The 21,619-nt window shown below is 48.4% G+C and overlaps 1 long non-coding RNA gene across 1 annotated transcript; it reads right to left on the bottom strand.

Annotated features, from left to right (window-relative positions):
* Positions 1–10,159: 10,159 nt before the first annotated feature.
* On the bottom strand, positions 10,160–21,619 carry LOC308197500. Its single transcript, XR_013952991.1, has 2 exons — positions 21,555–21,619; positions 10,160–11,587 (listed from the first exon to the last, which is right to left on the bottom strand). It is a non-coding gene; the product is annotated as an uncharacterized lncRNA (long non-coding RNA).

Raw genomic sequence — 21,619 nt, 5'->3', positions numbered from 1 at the left:
GAGCTCAGCTCAGCAGGGCAGAGCACGGCTGTGTCCCTGGGGAGGCAAGCCCAGCGAGGCAGAGGGTGCTCCGCTGCCCGTGCTTTGCAGCCAGCCACCAGCCCTCGCCCGAGGAACGCGCTCCCTTGGGAGCCGGCGCGTCCAAAACCAACAGAGACGACAACAACAACAGCCAGCTGCGCTCCAGCCTCGTCCCTGCTAATTTCTATTTTCATTCATGTCAGTCTGCCATTGCTGCCATGGTGACCAACTTAGAAATTAATTATATAAAGACATTAAAGGCACATTTAAACAGGAAAGTTCAACCCACAGTTCTGGCAAAAAAAAAAAAAAAAAAGGTTCAAATATTCCTAGATCACACCACTCCTACTTCCCCATTGAATCCTTCAAGTACCACGACTTAACTACATTTTTCTCTGCGCTTACTTCTGGGCCGATGTTGACAAATAAAATTGGTGTTCTGCTTTTTCCTTGTTTTTCTGACTCATGCAATACAGGTACTCTTTCTATAGCTGTAGTACGCGGAACAGAAAACCTCTGTTACTCTTCCTGGCAAATCAGCGCCGTTGCTGACAGACGCAGCAGTTACGTTGCGGGCAGTGCTGCCCGCGGTGCCCTGCCCTTGGTGGCCATGTCCCCAGGCCCCCCGTGCGGCAGGCGGCCACCGACCCTGCGTGGGCACTGCCGGTGGGGGCTCTGCACGGCCTGGCCCCTGCCCGATGGAGGCTGCCGCCTTGCTCCGCTCCCGCGCCCAGCGTCAGCGTCACTGGGCACAAGCACAGTCCCCAGCCAGCACAAGAGATCTGGCATTCTAGTCCACAGCCATCAGCAACAGGGAGCACCAAAGCAAGTGTCAGGCAGAGAGCAGGCACAGCACGGCGCAGGACAGGCTCTTGCATTTTATTTGTCAGGGTTTTTCCATGGGAGATATGCACGTACCGGAAAATATGCCGCCACAGCTGAACCACGGGCACGGCAGTGGCAGAGAGGACGAGGAAAGCCTACAGACTGAGCTACTCTTTAATCCTACTGCCAGGCCTCTTTTCCAAGAAAAATGGTGGGTGGGTTAGGAATGCTTGTTTTTCTGCTTCAACTATTTTCTAAGTAGATGGAGATTTTCAGTCTCTGGAGTCAACTCCACACCTGCTGTGACCCTGCTCTTCTGTTTTCTCTTTTCTCCCTCTCCCCCAGATATGCTTTTATCTGTGTCTAATTTCCCTCTCTATCACCTCTCTCTCATCAAATACTGCCTTTGATGTTCTGTGCTGTTATGGGGACTATTTTTTCCTCTTTTCTGCGACTACTTTAGTGTAGACTCATGTTATCTCTGCTTTGCGTTTTTTTTTGTGTTGTTGTTGTAGATGTTTGATTTTTTTTTTAATGCATAATCTTATATTTACCCTTACCTCAACTACTTTCTGTTGCTTACTTATTCGCTTAGGTGAAGACCAACTGATGATGACAAGGCAAGAGGGGTTTTAACTGCACCTGAATATCAGGGAATTTGGCTTTTCAGAACATCCAGTGAAGTAAACGTAAAGCAAAATTTATGTTGCCATGAAAGCTTACTGCCTGGAAAGGGTTCAGCAAGGGAAGGGCTCACCCCTGGAATGCAGCCCCATGCTTTCCCACCATACGAGCACATTTGTTTTGGCACGGGCCCTCTGTAAAAGGCTGGTTTGCATGTCTCCGGTCCCGCAGCTGCTGATCTGCTGTAGTACTTTCGTTCAAAAAGCTGCTGGGAATGAGTCCTAAAAAAACTTTCCTGTGATGCCTTCATTACTTCTGCTGAAAAGGATGCTAAAAAAAGGTTTGTGGCAGACATTGCCTTTCTGCAGAAGCAGCCTGGCATGAGTGCGGTAACTACAGCAGACATCTGGATGCTACGACTTTGTAGTTTTATTTCAGAAACAAACCAGCCCTCCCGCAATTTGTTGCTCAGGGAATGATTTTTACAATGATCAGCTCTTATTGACAACCAATAGCAAAGGAAGCAAGCAAACAAACAAAAAAATCATGAAGAATCAATATGTGTAAAGGAAGAAGATAACATATCTTTAGATGTAACTTGCTGGACTAGCCTGCTTTGATGATGGTTGCGTTTCACACACAGACAGTGCTTTTCACGAAAGATGAACTAAAAGTGCTGATAGGCAATATGTTCTCACAGACATTTACTCATAACTATGTGTGTACAGGTTTAATCTGCTCTTACGACACAGCCTTTATGGGAGAGAAACGTAAAGGATGGTGAGAAATTGTGGAGGGTGCAAGAAGATAAGAGGACGATAGAAAAAAAGCTGCTCAAATTAGCACTTGACCAGGATTACCAAGTCAGGTTGCTGGATTTCTAAATATCAGCACTCCGGTATCCTTCAGCTGGAAGAAGGGATCCCAGATTCTGTTTAGCAGTTACAGGAGGAAATGTTTCACCTCTTGAATCACTGATGAGTCTTGATTAGATGTCTCCTTTAGAGATCAGCCTGCTCAAGAAAGAGCAAGACCCAACCCTGTTTAATTTGTCATGATTTTAACTTGACTGGTATGGCTGGAGGGGTCAGAAAAGAGGATGGACACAGGTGACAGCTAGAGGCCTCCGTCTCACCTCAGAGAGGTACCAAGGGAGGATCTCTGGGGCAGCGGTGCCCTCGGGATGGCGAGGCAGGGCGGCCGTGGGCTGGGCGCACGACACGTGGCCTGCCAGCCAGACGGGCTCCCCGGAAAGCAGGCGTTTGGTGGGCACGCAGACTAGGCATGGGAGGGCCAAATCCATCCTCCGTGCACCACTGGCTTTCGTTCTCAGCATCAGGCAGTTCGTTCTCAGCATCAGGCAGGGAACACACAAAGCAGGGCGAGAACAAAGTGTACCTGCAAGAGATGAGCACAGAGCAGCATCAAGGAAACCAGACGGGGCCTGAAGGCAACGGGCAACGAATGCCCGCAGCTTGAGCACTGCAGTCAGTGGTTGTTGCTGAAGACAGGTTCACTCTCGGGGTGCTCCAGGAGGCGGAGGACACCGTGGCCATACGCATTGTAAGGAGATTAAAATGCTTTTCTTTGACAAAACGCTACGTGTTGATGTTTAAGCAAAATTATCATTTTGTAAAACAAAGGAGAAGAAAGGAAGCTCTTTGACAACTTTTGTGAGCAAAGAAATTGTTGTTTTATCTTCTGAACAAATTAATCTCACTTTTCTTGGGTCTCAACCCAGATGCAAAACTGAGTCCAGGGGTGATCACGAGGGAAATGAATAAGAAATTGAACAAGCATTCTCCCTTTGGGTTGGTTTGTGAGTCAAAAAATAAAGAACATTTCTGGTGTTGCTAATTACTCAAGCTCCTCAAAATTGTGGCTTCACACAGCTTTGAAAAAGGCATATAAATATTCTATTCTTCTCTAAAATTACACTGTATAAGCCATTAACCCACAAATAAACTGCAGTAATCACGTGTGTTATCTCTTATCCTCACTGATGCGAATAGTCTTACTGATTTTAGTGGGACTGTCAGGATGGTCAAAGGTTGTCAGTGTCAATATTAGCTTCAGTATAAGAACCATGGATGTTAAGGTTAAAAGCAAATAATTGTCCAGCCAACTCACGTTCACATTGGCAGTATTTAAATTTTTTTAACGTTTCAGATATTACTGTATTTTTTTAACTACAGGAGGTCTGCAGGAAAAAATCAAATGCTATTCTGCACAGATATAAGCATGTAGAGCAATAGGTCACCAAGAACTTAAAAAACCAGATGGTCTACTTTTTATATCTCATCGCTGTAAGCCACAGATAACACATGTATTTGTGGACACATGTACCAAAATCCATCAATTCACCAAGATTAATCTGGCATTCAGAGCATTTTCCAAAAGCCAGTGGGCCGTCTAAAACACAGACCTGTGCTCGGGCACCGCAGCGCAGCTTGGCTGTGCTGTCCCAGGGCCGCCCCAGCCACAGCGCCGCGGGGCGGGACAGACCCTGAGGCAGGCTAGGGATCGGCTTCCAGATTCAACACTCGTCAGCCTCTGGCACGCTTTCAAGGAAATGACATTTCACTGAAATGTGATCAAAGTCAAAATATTTCACTGGGATTTCTCTCTTTCAAGTGTATCTTCATCATGTGGGATGTTTGGTCTGAATCACTCTCCTCAGAGAGAGAGATGGGAATGCCCAAGTGGAAAAACTGAGCTGTCAGACTGAAAATGTTTCTTTTGATCAAATTCCATTTTTATGGAAACTTAGAGTTTATGTCACCTCTCAACAAAGGGAGAATCTTAATTTTAGTGGTCTTCATGGAACAACACTACGTTATTTGATAAAAATGAGGAGAAAAAAAAAACTTGAATGATTGTTTTCTCCAGCTGGAGATTTTGTTGTTGTTATTTACCTTTTGAATCTGGAAAGTGACTATACTGTAGGCCCTGAGCAGCAGCAAGGAATCTCCTGCTGAGTTAAATGGGAATTACTTTTTTTTCAGCATCAGTTCCTTAGTGGCCAAGTGAGCCCCATGGCTCTTTGCGGCAGAGCCTTCTCCAGCACAAGACCTTATTCTTGAGGACTCTCAAAGCAGACCTTGGAGTTGGGAATGTGCAGATTAAGGCATTATTTTGACTACAACCTAAAGACCTTGTAGAAAAGTTGAAAAAATTCCAAGGTGCTGCCAGTGGTTTTGCCAGGGACAAGATTAATGTTTGCTTTGTTTGCTGCATCCTTTTAACTGCTGCTTTCCTCCTCCTTCCAGTAAATAAATCTGCCTATTAGTTAAAACAAACTGACTCTGATAGAAACCAAACATAAGAAATATATTAACAATAATGCCCTGTTCTTAAAATAGAATGGCAATAGTAAAAGAGAGCCCTTGGCTTCTGGATTACCGCTGAGTGCTGCTCACGTGAGTGCTGTTGCTTTGAACTCCTACAATAAAGAAATAGAGGGCCCGGGGGAAAAAAAAAATAAAAATAAAACTACCTACACGTTGGAGTGTTTCAGCTAAATATTTGTTATTCCATTGTGCAGTAGTTCAGAGGTAAGACAGTCGCACCTGTGTGAAGCTTATGGTCCAAACACGGACGAGGCAGGAGAAAGGTGAATGACGCGATTTAGCTGATGATCTGGCATCTAGGCCTTCGGCAGAAACCTGGTTACCTCTCAATATGGGCATATTTCCTTTTTTTTTTTCTTCCCTGTGTCTTGGTAGGTATTTTGTGACACGCTGGGTATTACAAAGTGAGCATGCATTGAACAGTCAGCACTGAAGCACAGCCATCGAGGATTGTCCCCTTGTGGGTCGCTCATCGCCTTGGTAACTCCTTAAGAAAAAGAAGGAGGTTTCTGAAGCACAGATGATTTGTTGCTTGGGAACTACCAAGAGAAACCAGCACACAGCTTCTCAAAAGGGCCCCTGCTCAGAAGCAGACAATGTGCTTCTAGATCGTGTGTGTTGTGCACTCGAGCACGTCCTTCACAGAATCACAGAATCGTCTAGGTTGGAAGAGACCTCCAAGCTCACCTAGTCCAACCTCTGTCCTGACACTAACAAGACCTCCACTAAACCATATCACTAAGGGCTACATCTAAACGTCTTTTAAAGACCTCCAGGGATGGCGACTCAACCACCTCCCTGGGCAGCCCATTCCAATGCCTAACAACCCTTTCAGTAAAGAAGTTCTTCCTAACACCCAACCTAAACCTCCCCTTTGGAGGCGCTGGCAGTCAGGGACACCCTGCTTTGGCACTTTGCTCACCTGTGCCCATCTCAGAGGGAGGATGCCCCGCCAGGATCCCAGCGCAGCACCACTGCACAGCGCTCGTGTGCGCAGCACAGGCCAGGAGCTGCTGGGGCTGGCAGCATATTTCCAATGAAAGTGAGATTTTTTTTTCCCTCTGGTGTCTTTCCACTTTTCCAAGACCCTTGGGGGCCAGTTTCTGAAGCTAGGTAGTAGCCTGACATCCTCGTCCATGCTCAGTTTTGAAAAAGCAGGAGCAGTGATTTCTGGGCAGCCTTTGGGAACACTCCCTGTACCCCGAGCCCTGGGAGTCAGCCCTAATTTTAGCTGCATCAGTATTATGATAACAGATGTTTTGTGCTCACTTTTTCTGCATGCTTCAGATTGTAGGACCTTGCTCTGAAACAGCCTCCAGAGGATATTTCCTCAGCCTTGCTGCACACTGGCAGCAGCTGCTGCGGACAAGATGCTCCCTCCATAAACACTCCTTTCTGGGATGTGGCAAGCTCTCGGCAATCAATGACTTAGCCTCCATTTACCTTCTCTGGATGAGCGCTCCATTAATATTCAATGACATCTACCAAAAAAACTAAAATCCACAAGGGCCTTGAGGTGCCTCACCCCTCTCCCTCCCAAACATTTAAAGCGGAGTTTGAATTTTAACTCTGGAATTCCTTTCACACTGCCAGAGAAGTCACTTTTCTGTTTCAAAGCGGACACCTGCCCCGCATCTGCCCGAAGTATCCCGGTTTGGTTACAGTGGGGAGCGCGGAGCAACCTCCTCTGTGCCAAGAGCTGTTTGTCTCCTTTTTCGGAAGAGCTGGAACGAGCTCCGTGCTGCGCAGCACACGCTGCAGGGCGCTGCGAAGGCAAGGCAGGGCTCATCCGTCCCACATTCCTTGCTAATTTTAAACAGCTCCCTTGAGCGACTCAGAGCGAAGGCCCAGAGAAGCACGGTCTTGATTTATTAGCCTTTCCCTTCTGAAAACTTTTGTTCAAGTGTCTTGGGACACAAGTAAAACCAGAAGGGGATTTTCAGCCTGGAGCCGTGAAGACATTTATCTGCATCACAATGTATGGCAAGTTTTTTTGCAGCATCAGCATTTTTTTCCCCCAAAGGCATCCCAACCCTGATACACTAGGTGAGGTGCCATCGGTGGCGGGGCCAAGCGGGAAAGCCTTAACGCCACGGCTCAGCCCGTGCCTGGCCACAGCAGGTGCGTACCTCGGAGGTGCAGGAGCCACCCCAGCCACCAGTGCTCACGCAGGATTTCCACGCGCACCCTTCCAGGGCCGCCCAGCAGCACAGCGCCCGTGCAGAAGCCGCGCTCACCCCGGGCGCCTGGCAGCTGCCCCCGCTCCTGCCCGGAGGAGTTCGGGCACTGCACAGCGCGCTCGGCCCTGGCACGGCGCAGCTCCTGGGACGGCCGGGCACATCGGGGCAGCGACACGCGGGGTCGGGAAGAAGGGAAGCAGAAAGACCTAAACACAGCCCCGGAGGCAGAACAGACAGGTGGCTCGGGCTGTAGGCTAGAGGCCCTCAAGGAGACGCGACAGCCCTCAGGCACGCTGACAGAAATTGCGGAGGGACAGTCTGCTCCCTCCAGCAGGCAGAACAAGTAACAGAGCACGGCCTGGCGCAAGGAAGGTTCGGCTCAGACTCTAGGAAAGTGGCAGTGAGTTGAGCAAAATGCCAGAACTGACTGTGCAGGACCTGGTAGCATTGTTAGGGCTTTCCAAGAACACGCAGGGCAGGCCAGGGAGAGCTGATCCTGTCCTGGGGCAGAAGTAGGAGCTGGACGACCTCCTGCCTGCCTCCAGGCACATCTCCTACCACACAGCGACTCCCTAACCACGCAGCAGCAGCCAGAGCACCCTGCAGAATCAGAGCTGCCACGCTGTGGTTATACGAACAGCAGCTGGGACGTGGCTCCTGGGGAGCAGAAAGCTCCGCCGTCCTGCCGACCTCCTCAGCCCCTCCTAGTACCTCAGTACACAGATAGAGAGTTTAGGCAAATCAGCTTGAAACCCACAAAGGACTGCATTTGTGTAGAAAACAGCTGAAAGAAACATTTAACATTTTCTTTCAACTATTTTCTGGCCTTTTTCACATTTACATTTTGTATGCATATGGATTTTACATCTATATCCAAAATAATAGTGTTCTTTAAATGGAGATTAAAGCTCTGATTATACTTTCTCTTGTAGTTGTTTTTAACACCGAGGCAGAGATGGTCAGTGCTTGCTGCTCAGATACCCTGCCATTTAACAAATACCATGGGGACCACATCCAAGGATCCTTGGCACTCCGTTTCAGTGAAGGCATAAGCTCAGTGCTGTATATAGAGCAATAACCTTGAAAAAACCGAGCTGAATTTAAGACTACAGTCTTGGAATGAAATAATTCTTGCCTCATTACACTTACAGAACTAATGATTTCTCTAAGGTGTTTTTGGGCTTACAGCTGAAGAATTAATCAATGCTTTACAGTTTAAGGTTTTTTGTTTTCTGTGTTGTTTATTTTTAGATCTTCTCATTCAGCTGCCAAATACTTTCTGGCTGAGCATTCAAAATAAATTAATTCTGCTATGATCAACTAATTTAAATAAACAGTGGTTGAACATCTGATGCATGAACCCGTGAGGAAAGCGAGGCTGGGAAACCTCCAGCCACCTCCCTGCGGCTGGGCTGAGGCACACAGCCCTGCCCAGAGCGCAGTGCCCAGGCAGCCACCAGCGAGGACAGCAGACCAGTACCAACCAAACAGTGACATGAGAAAGCCTAAACACAGCATCATCACAGCAGCAACTTCTTCCATTTTCTTGCTGGAAAGTGACTTATTCCTGCTAGCCCTCTGCAGAGCGCACTCAGTCCCACAGACCTGCCATGAGAGGCTGGTACCGCAGTGGTGCTTTGCTGCGTGCTCTGCAGTGTCCTGTTCAAGGTCCTTGGAAAGGGCAGGGTCCTGCCGCTTGTTTCCAGGGATGGTGCTGGGAACTGGTGCTTCTCTTGACTTAGCTGGGTTTCTTTCCTAGTTCACGTAATAATCCCCTGGTTTGCATTACTGTAGGCAACAAATGATGCATGGAAGTTGCAGAATAGAAATAAATAGAAAATCTTAGTCCTCACTGTTATTGACAGTATTTCTGCTGGGTAGTTGAGAGCTTGAATCTCAAGATACACGATGTAGAGTTTGAGGAGTCGTCTATCAAATACCATACCAATGACAGCCTCTGGAATTGACAGAAGTAACCCTGTAGACTCTCAGGACACATGCATAAAGGTAATTTTTCTGCCTTGTTGCTTTCTCTCACCCTCCCCTCTTTTCCCTGCCAAACCTGAGAGCTGCTTTCTCCCCTGATGTTCTCCATACCTCTCACAGAGCCCATCAGGGCTCACGCACCATCAGGATGCTGAATCCTGGGTCCCACTGGCGTACAGCTCTGGCCCCAACATCTGTCTGTTTCAGGATTTACAAAGGACTACCCTACTTTCTCCCACTCTGCTCTGTGTACTCAGAGACATCGGAGACACATCCTGGGGCTGCCAAACCCATAGCAAAGCAGTCCCAGCACTGGGCTGTGGGCTCAGAGCACGCCGCCCCGCTTGCCCCTGACAGGCACTCGTGCCCTTTGTGCAGCTCTCAGCTTTTCCCCTCTCTGATGCAGAGCATTCATTTCTATTTCCTCAGGTAACGGAGATCTGTCACCTTCCCTGATGCTCTTCTATGTAGTGCCCACCTGGTCAACATTTTTTTTTCCCCTGTGCAGCTTGTTACTGCTTAAGTAACATTATTTTTAGACTTTTGTTTTCCTCCAGGTATTTTACGCCCTTTTCTTACAGGCACTAATCTCACTGATGGCTAACTGCTTGCCCTTTCAGTCCCCTCAAATGGGCATTTTGATCAATATTTCAATGCTTTCCATGTTTCTGTTGAGCTATTTCTTTGTCTCATAAAATGGACTCTAATTGCCTCCAGCTCGATGCCTTTACTTGCATTTAGAGTCAGAAAAAAGCAGAATAAAGCTCAATAAAGCCCTTTCTTGTGTTTCAGTGGTTATTTCACTATAGGAAGGTGAAATTAGGTGGGTTTTTTGATTGCTTTGTTTTTGTTTCTCCAATTTTTACCAGGGCATCTGTAAGAGAATAGCCTTATTACATCTCCATTTTCCCATTATTTCTGTTAGACTATCAGATTGTGGTTAATATCCAACTTCACTGAATTTATGAGCATTGTGGACTCCCAGGTAATTCCCTATATGGGAAACAAGACCCTGTTATCATTCAATAACTTGATTTAATTCTTAAAGTACACTAGAATCTAGTTTAAGTTCATCCATTTCCCTACCACATTTTAATATTTTTCTTATAAAATTTCAGTTAACTCTAAAGCTTTAAATAAAACTAAAATTAATGGAAGATACTGGGAGAGGTGTTTATTTTTATTATTTATGTATTTATTTTGTGAGGAAATCTGCCTACCTGACAGAAAGGCAGACTTACAACTTCACTATATGTTTACTAGAAACTAGACTAACCCAGAGCAGTCTGTAAAGAGGAGTTATTCCACAAATCACTGCACCATATGTCTCCTTGCATAATTTGCTTTCATCTCATGCTCTGAATCTCTTCAAAATGGTAAAAGAAAGCTATATCTGGGTAACAGCAGGAGATGAGACAAATAGATTTAAAGAGGCAAGAAGTTTTGCCTGATGTTCTTCACATCAGACCATTAAATAGCTCTTACAAATCTCAGGCACATTAGCTTTCAGTACTATAAATTGAAATTTGTAATCTTTCCTGGTTTCCTACAGCCTTAACACTTTAATCCAGCTTGTTTTCTCTCCCAGATAGTTCAGTTCTCTCCTGATCCTGTTGCTGCCTGATTAAAAGTTGATCAAAATCAAACAGCCAAGGAATTGGGATGAAGCGTGTCCTAGTGAGAAGCAATTTCAGAAAATGAGATTAAATTTAAAAATATTTCACATTTAACTGAAATGACGGTCTCACAAGTCAGAGAAATAGAGAATGGATTTGCTTTCTTTGTGTAAATTGATGTTTCTCCACAATGGCTTGATCCTTTTCCATTATTATGAAAATGAAACAAGGCAACTCTGAAAAATATATTATAATACATATACAGCCAGCTCTTCACATTTGTAACTAAAAAATATCATTGTCAATAGAGCTATTTAACTTGGCTCAAATGTTTAAGAATGCTACTTTTGTAAAAACATCATGGCAACACTGCTTTTTACCTTGATGGCAGCATTTCAGGTGAGAGGAAGGGCCTGCAAGGCGCAGACGTCGCCGCGCAGGGAAGTGGCTGCGGCGGCCGGGCAGTGGCACCGTGCAGCACGGCGGGCACGGAGGTGGCAGCGCAGGGGCCGGGGCAGGGCCTTGTGGCAGCAGGAGGCCGCAGGCAGGGCCCCGGGCCTCTGGACCACCGGGTTTGCCTCCCTGAGGCACGCGGTTCAGCCGCTGGCCTCGCACCCTCGGCAGAGTTCAAAGGCTCCAGGCCTGATGTTGAAAGGTCTTCGGCAACTGCGTCCTGCAGCTCCCCGTGGCGCTGGGTGCTGCGAGCTGCCCGCTGGTCACGGTCCTGCGTGGCACGGGCAGGCTGCGGAGCGCTGGGGCACAGCTGCCACACAGCCGGGGCACGCAAACGGGACGTGCGGTGCTGTAGCTGCTTCCCTCAGCTGCTGCTCCACACTGATAGGATTGCCTTGAGATGTATCAAAAGATTTGTGAGCATTATTGTTTTTCAAATAGTTGCAACCTTTTAGTGCACGATTACATCACCACGTCCTTTGGAAGCTGACAGTCAAAGACCACGTGCGGCTCCCAGTGCTTGCTTTCTCCTCTACACGTAGAAAAATCAATTAGAGGTTCTCGTTGTGCAGTAAATGTCAGTTGTGCTAACATTACGGGATCAGAAACATCTGTAGCTATGGAAACCCTTAAGGCAAGGCTCATTTCAAGAATAAATTATGACAAGCAGCTTTTTATGGTTGTTTTATACTATAAATATATATTAAAACAGCCTAATTTCTTAGATGCAAGTTTTCTTTTTTTTTTTAACCTTCATTACTTCCCAAGTAACTTTTATCAATATTGACATAGAGGAAAATGATACTTTATCAATGTTTGCGTCCAAAGAGTCAGACTTGTTACTTGTATTACTTTAAAATTTTCTGCTAAGACAATCTTCACTGTATTTCAAGGGAGAGCATGTTTTTCGGATGACTAGACCCTACCTTAGAGCTTATCAGCATGGTGCAATTTATGCTTTTTGCTACATTCTAATGTTATACAAAAACACCTCAGGTATGTGAAACAAAAACTCAGTCAAAACTTTCTCCAAGTCACTAGGATTTTGTAAGAAATGAACATGAGGTCTTCCGCGCTCAGCCACAGTTTTTAGCAAAACCCTGGAGCTTGTTCTTCCAGTGCTTGCAGCTCAGAGTGTGGCTGCCCTCCACCAGGACACCCTGGTTTTGCAGGGCGAACCCCAGCCCATGAGGGGCCTTGAGTGCCGTGGGACATCCCAGGACACTGCCAGGTCCATGGGGCTCCCCAGTGACTGTAACAGGCTGTATGCCATAAAAAGCAAACGAATTATGCTTCATTCCCCTCTGTCAGCACTTCCAGGTCACCAGCTTCCCTCTGTGTATGGTGACTGCTACAGGAGACACAGAACCACTCCTATAAACCTTGCTTCACTAGCATGCTCGCTTTGATATTTTTCTTTTGGGATCTGCTGTTATAAGATGATTCTGGCTTTGCCTTCTTCCCCAAATCACTGTCTACATGCTTGTATTTTTTCTGAGAACATTTCATTGTAGTTACCCCCTATTCAGCTAAGAAAAAAAATGCAGTTTCTTGCATGCAGCCCATGATATCCTTGTATCATATCAGACTATAACAACTGTTATAGTGGACATAAGATGAAATTTTCAAAATTCACTTTGTGACTTTTCTGCAGCATCCACTTAAAATTCAGCATGCCAGTTAACAGCCCTACCAGTGAATTCATTTACAAGTACGTAGCTATTAAGGAGCAGTTCTGCTGAGCACGAGCATCTCAGAGTCAACTTTAAGAGAAAACAGAGCCGTTTTTATTAACAGCAAGAGTTCTCACCTCAGCCACAGTCAGCTCAGAGTTGTGGAAGGACCTGGTTCACACCTGCACTCACACGTTTAGCATACACTGTGTGACTGATGCCAACAGCCCCTTCTCCCTCACCGAATCCAGCCCACAGGGAGGGCAAGGCAGGCACGTTCTGGGGCACAGGCAGGAGCTGCACAGCAGGGACCAGCTGTGTCAGCCCCACAGCTTTGTTCTGTATTTGCATGGCCTCACTCCACACCCTCAGCCTACATTTTTCCCTGGCCAACAGTCCTTGTCCTTACAGCATGTTTCACTTGGTACTCAAGTGGGAATTCACTCGCTTTCCCATGCAATGATACCATTCCCTCACGCAGCTTGCCATGCATAAATGCATCTAGCAAGCAGAAGCGTTTCCTCCCCAAGCTCTGAATGGGGATGCAGACAGAACCCTGCCAGAGCCCAGCACAGATCTGAGCCTTGGTATGCATTTGTCCCTCTGAGGCAAACACAGCAATTTGAGAGCACAGATGATTAAATCTGTTTATGCTTCCAGCAGAAAGCACATCACCAGTACTTCAGCTGTGATCACACTCACGATGGTACAGTGTAAGGTCTTGGAAATGATTCTGAATTTAAAAGCAAGATTACAGCTCTTAGGTTGCAGAGGAAAGGCTTGAAAAGGTGATCAAAAGCCATCCAAGTTCAGCCATAGCAAAGCACACAGATAGAAACAAATTCATTTTCTAATAATCTTAAGGCATTAGACCAACTTCAGGACTGGTCTGAGTCACTTTTTGTCCTTTTAGAATGGGCAATACATGAGAATTTGAGTATGCATGCTTTACCAGTTTTGCATCTTCCCTTTTTAGTTTCCAGAGCCATAAAACAGATTTCATTCAGACACCACATCTTCTCAATGTTCAGATCACCCAGTACTTCCAGAAACAGGCCTAGGGCTCAAGGCAGATATTTAAGCACTTTCCCCTGTAATTTCCATGTGTTTCTTTGTTTCTGGTCACCCTTTTTTGTCTTCCTTTATGTAATTTTTTAAATGATTGTAGAGCCTTAAGAAAGGAGGAAGACTTAGGGTTTTTTTTATTTATAATACGGAAGTGCTATCTTCTATGTCAAACCAAAGATACACAGTATGCTATATCACGCTGACTTTCATTAAGAACTGAACAGACTTATTTTCCAGTACATACTGAAGTTGTCAAAAGCTAATTCAAAAATATCATAGTGTTTCAATATTAATCTCCTGCTTGTCTGCTTTCAGATAAAACCAAATGCAACATAAAAGCGAATATTCTGTTTCCTACGCAGATGAGCCCTGCCTCAGGTCAGCACAGGGAAATCTAACCAGCAGCGACACATCAGGATCATGGAGATGCTGGCGCACAGGACCATGTAATGTCGATTGTGCATGCCTATCAGTATTGCCTAACCCAAAAAGGAAACAGCGACAGCAGCACTGGATTACTGACACGGAGCTAGCTGTACTTAGCTCAGTTTTGGGAAGGGAAATGCATCAGTATTGGCAGTGGCTGCAGTTGAGTCACCTCTGCCTCAAAGCGTTTGTCTTTGCTATCAGGATTCTCCAAACCATCACAAGACTGGGTAACATCCTCCCGAAATGGATTTACTGTTTATGATTAGTTGCTTTACTGCTGATCGATCAGAGCAACACAGTTGCTTGTCCTGTAAAGTGCCAGTTAGGATCATGGAAATCCATACTTAGACCCTTGAAGTTAGTGTTTGCTTAGCACCCGTTGTGTCTCTGCCTCTTCTGCTGTGATGTGCCGCTCTGCCTCTCTTCACTCAGTAGTTTCTTCCTGCTTCTAGCAGAGAGGGAATAAAAATGAATCACCTTTATCTTTATAGACCCACCTGGTTGTGGCTGGCAGGTAGAAACACACTTTCTGGTTCCACAAAGGCCCTTGCTTCTCCCCAGAGGCACTCAGGTGAGCACTCATGCTGGCAGCGCTGCAGCCATGTGGTGGCAGCCGGAGGCCTTCCTCTGACCCACGCTCAGCCCCACCACACTCCGTGCCAGGGGCCGAAGGGAAGACGGCCCCCGCAAGCCACATCCCCACACATCATGGTACCAGGGAAAGACCAGTTCGGTTCACCTGGCTGTGGCTCTGCCTCTTGTGCCCTTTCTACACATGGAGTGTGGAGAAGGGGCTTTTCGGTAACCACTGCCCTGGTTGCTGCAGGCCAGAGAGGCGCAAAGCACAGGGCACTGCACGTATCGGCCCTCACAGGCACCAGGGGTGGGCACCATCAGCTTGAAGTTGAGAGGAAAGCACTCAGTGGAAGTATTTAGGGAGCAGCAGAAATATCAGCAGGATGCAGCACCCAAGGGTGGGAAGGAGCACGGCCCTGCAGGCCCCCAGCTGCTGCCACCCAAACACCGCTCCGGAAGCCTAAGGACCGGGTGCAAGCAGCAGCCAGAGCGCTTCTCACTGTGCTGTTGGCACCTCAGCACCCGGGGAGGGGCAAGGAGCAGAGGGACCAGTGGGGAGCCCCCCAGGGAGCCACTGGGCAGCACTGCTCAGCTGAGGGCTGCCGCATCTCAAGCGTTCCCACCTGCACTGTCAGAAGCAGAGGAGCTGCCCGCTGCTGGGGTGTCCTGTGGACCCCAAGACCACAACTTTGCCACCCACAAACACAGCTGTGACTTGCCTTGGGCTGCTTTTTGATTTTTCTACTGCGTTCCCATCAACCACTTTGCTTTGTGAGAACTGCAATAAGAAAGCATCCACTGAGGTTTCCTCTGTTTTCATCTCTGGCCAGCCTAACTTGACATAGACCCAAACGTCCTGGGCTGGTGCCTGTGGGGAGAGCACATGAGGTGGTGCAACAGAGGAAATAATATTCATTCCTCAAATCCTGCATTAATCCAAGCTGTCAGCTGCTTCTTTCACAGCATTTAAACGCCAGAGATTACATTACAGAATAGCTGATTATCAGACATGTCCTAGCCAGCACTCACTGTTGGTAACTGCTCCCACAGCACTCACGACAGCATTCACCTTACAGCAGTGGGGTGACTGGGACCCCCTACCTGTGCTCCTCTTTCCTGACACGAGATCACCACCAGCACCACACAGCCCAGCAGCGGGGGGAGGAAGAACCTGCCTGCCCACCCTGCGGCAGTGGGCAGCTCCTCTCATCCAGGGCAATGGCGTTCCTACAATCCCACCAGTTCCTTCTGCTGAGAAAAATGCTATACTTTAAATGGGGTAATTTACTAGACTAATGAAAGTGCTATAATTTACATTTGCACCAGGCTGTTTTCCCAGTGAGACTGCCTGTTTCACCTCATTATATGGATCATACCCTTTTGTACACAATTTCTCTAAGAAGATTAGAATAGTCGCAGTACCAGTGCTAAATATAAAAACACATTAAGCTCCTCATATCAAGGATATCCATCAGGACTTCCAAATTAAACCTCTCCATATCTAATGCCCATTTACAGTGTGACTTCCAAGCTTACTCCCCTTGAACCTAGCAACAAAACAGAGGTGACAAGAGGTGAAGGGGCATTGAAACAACATCATGGACCAGTTGCAGAGCTGAGAAAGGAGCCTGCAGGGTAATGTAGCCACAGTCTACAAGTGTTTACAAAAGGCAGGTGCATCAGATGGCAGAGTGATCTTTAGTCTTGCATGTGTCACCATGTGGGCAGATGCTGAAATCAGCAAAAGTTGAAGCTGAAGCCAGAGCCAGCCCTTCGGGTGACTGACCACAAGCCCCAGTTGCCCAAAGGATTTCATAAACTCCTTCTTAGAGACTCAGCACTCAGACTGCTCATCTTGGAGGGCACTGCTCTGACCCAGCACCAGGCAGCCTGCTCCATGCTGGTGGGACTGCACCCATCCTTATGCAGCTCATGCTGGACACAAGTCTGGAGGCAGTGCTCTCCTTCCTGAGGAAGCCTCCAGAACAGCAGCTGTGCCTCGAGCCATAGGTGCAGGGATTTGAAACAGGAACAGGTCCTCGCAGCTCTGGGGAGAGGACGCTTCATCGCTCTCATACCACACGAGAAAGCGATACTGCATTGCAAAACAACTTGATCTCATCAGCCAGGGGCATGCAGCACGGTGATTCACTGCTTGCGCTCACTGCCGGCAGGACAAGCTGACTTCCTGCCTCTCCACAAACATGATTCTTCTCAGCACAGATGATGCAGCTCAGCTATAGCCTTGTAAACACCAGGATTTTTTTTTTTTTATCTGAAGAGCACCTTTGTGGTGCGAATGCTACAGAGCTGCAGTCTCATGGCCAAAGCTAAAGCCAGATTAACCTTTATTTTGAACAGTCTTGCAGTCCACCAAGTCTTGCTGGTGAACACAAATATTTAGACATTAAATACATATTTCCAAAGAGATGAATGTGGCAGTAAATGTGGCAGAACTGAAAGAACCCCAAAGAGCACCCAGGTTACCAGACATCAGACAAAAGCAATGCAAAACCTATGTTACTCATTGAGGAGCCACCCTGAATAATCTCCATTTCTGATGGGGTCACGCTCAGTTTATCACAATAGAATCCACACTGTGCTGCTTCAGTTTCATGCTCATCACAAAGCACAGGACACACAATGCTGCCCAGGCAGCACCCCCGATTTCCATCTCGTGAAGCAGCCAGGGTAAATCACAGAAGCCCACTGGAACACCTTGTTCACTAGGATGCTTCACTTGAAGCAGAGGTGAGTCATAGCAGTTGACTTTCTAAACTGCTCTGCTACCTGAAACGAGGCCATAAGTCACCTGTTTGAAGTGCACTGATGATGACTTTAAAATGCAAGCCTTGAAAAATAAAACCAGAATACTGCTCCAGCATTGTTTTAAAACATAATAAATTTGCAAACAAACTTGGCAGATAGAAGGTAAAATGGGATTTTTTTGGCACCTGCAGTGCAGCCATTTTAAATTAGGTGACTAAATACCTATAAATTGTCTAATTAGGTCAACTTCCATTGCAACCTCAAGCCTGAAATGCCCCAGCAAATAGGCTTTCTTTAGAGGTCTTTTACACCCTTTGTTCCCATGTAGTCATTCAGGATTATAATTCACTTAATCCACATAATTGGCTTGAGGTTTTCTAGAAAATTCTATGACTTCAAACAAATACATTTCTCAGGAATTTAAGTCTATGTATAGAAGGATTTATTCTGAAAAACCATGAAATCTGTGTAACAGGGCTCTGTAATACAGTTGCATAATGACATAAACGGTGGCTCCAACTGGATATTCATATTTGTTTTTCATAAAGCTCTGAAATAATCTAACCAAGAAAAAAATTAATTTTGTTAAAATAAAGCTGCCCTTTCACTCATTCAGGAATTAAAGTCGAGCTGCATGCCAGTTCAGGTTTGCCTGCTCAGACATTTCCCACCTCGCCCTCTGCTGCAGCTCCCGCTGCCATCCCTCCGTGCCAGCACGGCGCAGCCGAACCAGGCACCTCGCAGCTCCCCTGCCTGCCCCAGTGCTGCACGGCCCTCCTGGAGCAGCTCTGCCCCAGCCTCCCCTCCGCCTGCCCCCTTTCATCCTGCCTGGGAGCACCTCGGCGTCCCCATCCCTGCAGCCTCTGCTCCTCACCTCGCTCCCAGGGCTGCACACTGAGCAAGAGCAGGGAGCAGCTCCAGCTGAATTACAAAACCCAGCAATAACCCAGCTTTCCCCCCCCCCCGGCCCCTCCTTCAGGCTGAGTTATTCAAGTGCAATTGGCAGAACAGTTGTACTGTCATGAGTCAAGGGGCAGCGGTGAGCAGCCAAGGACACGGTGGTGTGGGAGTATTGTAACTGACAGGCTGGCCAAACAAGCATCTGAGAATACAGAGGCTGCGAACTTCTGGTAGCAGCAGATGTCTTTCCCTGTGAATTCCTAAAGCCCCGGGGCTCTCTGGGGGTTGTCTAGGTTCTGCCTACTTCAGCTTGAAAGCTTCTATTTGAAGCACGTTCCCTATGAGTGCTGTATCTCAGTATCCCCATTTAGCTGACACTTTCTGAGTACAGCAGCCTGCTTGGGCATTACCTGGCCTTCCTGCTCATTGCGGTTTCTCCCAGCCCTGTAAGTCATTCCTTCATGAAGCACATTCCTGGTGGAGCAGCCCTGGGGGCAAGACTGTTCCTGTGTGAAGGCTTCGCACCTGGGCACTGCTCCTGTGGCTGGCTGGCTGGCTGCCTCATGGTGAGGCAGAAAGTGAAAATGTATTCACAGCAGAGCCCTGAAGCTTCTCGCAGTGACTTCCCACCTCCCCTCCTCAGTGCAGCACGTGGAGGAGTCCCGTGGTGAGAAATCCCCCCCGCTGAAGGCACTGGGCCACAGCCAGGGTCAGTGCTGCAGTTTCTGGGGATGCTCACCAGAGGTGCAGGGCACTGGCAGCGCCCCTCCATCCCAAGGGCGCTTGAGCAGGACAGCAGCAAGCACAGCATGAAAAGAGACTTTGGAAAATCCTTTTAAGGGATGGGGAGTTTCAGCCACACTGGCAGAGCACCCGGCTGCTCCCACGTGAGAAGCTCCCCACAGCCAGCACCAGCCCCGGCCACGCTCAGCTCCCGGGGCCAGGCCAGCTGCCCCAGGCACCCCGGGGGGACCGTGGATGCAGCAGCCACCTCCGTGAACAGGATGGCCACAGGAAAGGGAGAGGTGCTGGAGAAAAGGGGGACAGAGGAGCTTTGCGCATAAATACGAGAAAAGTACCCCCAGCACCTCCGCCAGGGACAGCCCAGGGGTCCTGGGGCCACTGGGAGACAAATGGGTGTGATAGCACCCGCGTCTGGGAGGCAGGCTCCTGGTGCCCCGCGAGGTGGGAGGGTAATGGCATCCTCCCCGAGCGAGACACTAATTGAGCAAAAACTTATTGAAATCAATACTCTGCAGGACATTTCTACACAGTGATCTGAGCTAATTAACTCTCCTGTGCAGTCTGAAATCCTACAATGATCATGAACCTTTCTGCCACGTCTAGCCTCCCACTCCTCTCTTCTCTCAAAACAATGCCTTTGTAAACTACAGATAAAACAGGAATTAAAAGCACCCTAGGGTCACGCTGACACACGTATACAGGCCACTGTGGTGCCTGGACCTGTCTCCCTTCTTACACGGAAAAAAATAAACTATTGAGAACTCGTAACAGAGAGCAGCAACCATTTGTGATTAGTGTCCATAAGGGAGAACCTGCTGTGAGGAAAGCCCCTGTGACACAAACCCCACTCCCACAGCTGACAACAAGGCATACTTCCCTGGGAAGATGCAGCGTATCGGAAAACCATCTTTTGACACAGTTATGCTGCAAAAAATGACCATAAGGAATGGACATTGGGAAACAAGGACAAACAGGAGGACAAAAACTCATTTTGAAGTGGTGCATTTACCTCCTTGATGAGGCAGCAGGGGCCACCATGCCATGCAATACCAGCACATTGCACGTACTCAGCTCTGTCCAGCCCAGATTAAAAAACAGGTTTGCCCTGGGATTTGAGAATGTGAAGTAGCAAGTTCCCAAATACTAATTTAAATTTACAAATCTGCAAGAGGCTTGAACAAAGCCCCAGAGCCAGGAGCACGTTGGACCATGTTACAGGGCAGGGCAGCCCATGTCCTGGGAGGAAGGTGGCTGTATGGGTGCCCTGTAAGGGACTGACTCCAGTGTCGGTTTTGTAGTGCTTGACTAGTCACGTTCTGTTCACTTCTATTTCATCTGCCATTGCTTTGCAATTCTTTAAGATTATTGATGACAGTGCTGTTTAAAGAGCTTTTGCAGGGCTCGTTTCAGTTACCTAAATCACCAGGTGTGGACAAACTTCAGGGATGGCAGAAGTCACAGCCTTGTCACCTTGCAATGGAAGGATTTCCAAAACACAAGCAGCACACAGAACACCAGTACCTGAAAGCCCTGCCGCCCATACGACACCACCGGGGCCGACGGAGGCTTTTGGTTTTTGCATAGGGCAAAACACTTCCTTGAGAAGTGCAGGGACAGCACGTGGCAGAAGGGGGTTTGGAAGCGGGTAAGCTCACAGCAGCAGGTACCCACGGGCTGCGGGAGCTGACCGCTGCGGGACCAGGGCCTGGCTCCTGCGGCAGCGGGGGGACCCCCGCGTCCCCCGGCAGCCGGGGCGGCCGCGCTCCCTGCGACCCGACCGGGGGCTGCGCTGCTGCTTTGTCCTCCCGCGGTCCGGTACCGCGAGCTGCCGCGGGGGCGGGTTTCCAACCGCCCGGAGCTATTTCGGGGGGACTCGCCCCAGCACCGCCCGCCCCGGCCCGGCGGCCGCCAGCAGCCCCGCAGCGCCCCGCAGGGACGGGGACCGGGCCGGGCCCGCCGCGCTCCGCCTCGCCGGCAGCGCCCCCTGCAGGCCGCGGGCGGGGCGGGGAGCGGCCGGGGCCTGCCGCGGGGTCCCAGCGCCTCGGGGGCCCTGCCGGCACCACGGGGGCTCTAAAGCACGGCTGCAGCTCGCGATCCCTCAGCGGCTTCCCTGCCCGGGGCGCCCGAGCTGCCCCAAACCTTGCTTTGAGCTGTTGCTGCCCCGCGGGGCCGGAGGCGCTGTAGGGCAGAGGGGCTGCAGACCACCCCACACCCAGCAGGCCCCAGTCTGCCTCTCACACAGCAGAGGACAAGCTCAAACCTTGCTCTCCGTAGAAATATGCATTTCCATTGCCACCTCTTCTATTACAAGCTATTTGATACAGAAAAAGCCAAACCTACCTGAAACTGCCCACCATAACAGCATAGTCCTCCCTGCAGCCTTGAAGGCAGTGCCTGTGGGGCTG

This window comes from Anser brachyrhynchus (assembly GCF_964034855.1).
Source record: "Anser brachyrhynchus genome assembly, chromosome: 6".
Taxonomy (NCBI): Eukaryota; Metazoa; Chordata; class Aves; order Anseriformes; family Anatidae; genus Anser; species Anser brachyrhynchus.
Note: the sequence above shows the minus strand (reverse complement) of the source record. Positions and strands in the feature narration are given on the sequence as shown.